The sequence below is a fragment of the Henckelia pumila genome, chromosome 2 (genome assembly GCF_033568475.1).
Source record: "Henckelia pumila isolate YLH828 chromosome 2, ASM3356847v2, whole genome shotgun sequence".
NCBI classification, from domain to species: Eukaryota; Viridiplantae; Streptophyta; class Magnoliopsida; order Lamiales; family Gesneriaceae; genus Henckelia; species Henckelia pumila.
The window spans coordinates 146,406,424-146,408,299 of NC_133121.1; the positions used below are offsets into that span (position 1 = coordinate 146,406,424).

At 37.4% G+C, this 1,876-nt stretch overlaps 1 non-coding gene across 1 annotated transcript; it reads left to right on the plus strand.

Moving 5' to 3' along the window:
- The first annotated feature begins 602 nt into the window (after nucleotides 1-602).
- Nucleotides 603-708, plus strand: LOC140885732 (small nucleolar RNA R71). Its single transcript, XR_012151149.1, has one exon. It is a non-coding gene; the product is annotated as a small nucleolar RNA R71 (small nucleolar RNA).
- Nucleotides 709-1,876: the final 1,168 nt, after the last annotated feature.

The following is a 1,876-nucleotide window of genomic DNA, read 5'->3' on the forward strand; positions in this document are numbered from 1 at the left end:
CACATACGTCTCTAAGATTTCAAGGCGAGTCTCAGTCCTCGCCATCCTCTTGCTTGATTCCTGCACAAAAGCATTAACAATATCCTCCAAAGGAGGCTTACCCTCACCCTTATTTGTATTGTATCCCGGAGGAGGATTCAACACATTATTATTATTTGTATATAAAAAATTCGCATGATTACGCAAACTAGGATGACATTGATTGGGTACATGATTACGTCGATAGTTGTTGTAATTTCTGTTGTTCACATATTGAGCTTGCTCCACACTCTCAAATCCATCAGCAGAATTTACGGCAGTCGCCAGCGATGCTGTCTTAATAGAAACTTGATTGACTTTGGTCATTGCAGCCAACTGTGTAGAAATAGTAGCCATCTGAGCAGTCAAAGCAGTGAACGCATCAACCTCATGAATTCCAGCAGGCTTCCTTATCGCAGATCTCTCACTCGGCCGCTGATAACTGTTAACAGTCATTTGCTCAAGCATATCATAAGCCTGTTCAGGAAATTTAGAAAATATTGAACCTCCAGCTGCAGCATCCACATAAATACGAGTTGGTCCATTCAAACCATTGTAGAATAATTCGATCTGTTCCCAGTCCAAAATTATGGTTCGGGCATTTCCTAAGCAATTACTTGTACCGCTCCCAAGCTTCATACAGTAACTCATAATCTTACTGTTTGAAAGTAGTGATCTCAATTTTCAGCTGGGCAGACTTGGCAGGAGGAAAGTACTTAGCCAGAAATTTGGATGCCATATCTTCCCATGTAGTGATACTCCCAAGAGGTAGTGACTGCAACCAACTACGAGCATTGTCCCTAAGAGAGAACGAGAACTATCGTAGTCTGATGGTGTCCTCAGTAACACCATGAATCTTCATTGTGTCAGCAATCTCCAGAAAAGTACGCATATGCAGATTTGGATCTTCAGTAGCTGCACCCCTGAACTGATTATGCTGCACCATATTAATCAGAGCTGGCTTCAACTCAAAATTATTTGTCGTGATGTTCTGCCGAGCTATCCCAGAATAATGAGTATTGATCATTGGTCGAAAGTGATCTCTGATCGACACTAGAGCATTATTGACACGTTCTCTTTCTCTTTCTTCAGCCATTTGTTGCAACTCTTTTCTTCTAACTTTTTGCAAAGCTTTAGCAGTTTTCTCGATTTTCGGATCAAAGAGCAGTGAATCGTAACTTTGGCTTTTTCGCATAAGCTGCATAGACAGGAAAAATTTTTAAATTAGAACCAAAAAAATAAAATAAAATGCTCTAAATCAAAATTAAGACTAATTAGCACAATTAAATATAAATCAAATAAAATTCAATCCCCGGCAACGGCGCCAAAAACTTGTTGCATGTTTTTCGCTCGCAAGCGCACGATGTCAAGTTATAATATAGGAATTAAGTCCAAGTCGATCCCACGGAGAATGAATAAATGATATTATATCAAATATTTGCAACTAATAAAATCTTAATTCTATATAGAGCTACGAGAATGATTTGAGTTATATCAAACTAAAATTTGCAAGAAACAAAAATAAATAACCATGAGTTCACGAGATGAAAATTCAATAAGCGATGAATGCTAGAGGTTCGACTTCACTTGACTGTACACCCCAATTTATTTCTAATGATTGTTCAATTATAAAATCTTCTAGTTTATTAGCCAAGAATTCCTATTATTTTCTACTACCTCTCTCGAGTGTCAAGCAAAAATTCGTATTCAATAGCAAACTCAATATGTCTATCTAAGTTTGACTATTAAATCCGATAAATGACACGAGAATTCTTCTAATGACTTCTACGAAGTTATATGCCTCTCGAACAGTATAAACACCAAAGATATATTTTCCTATGTCATATTCAAAATCTCC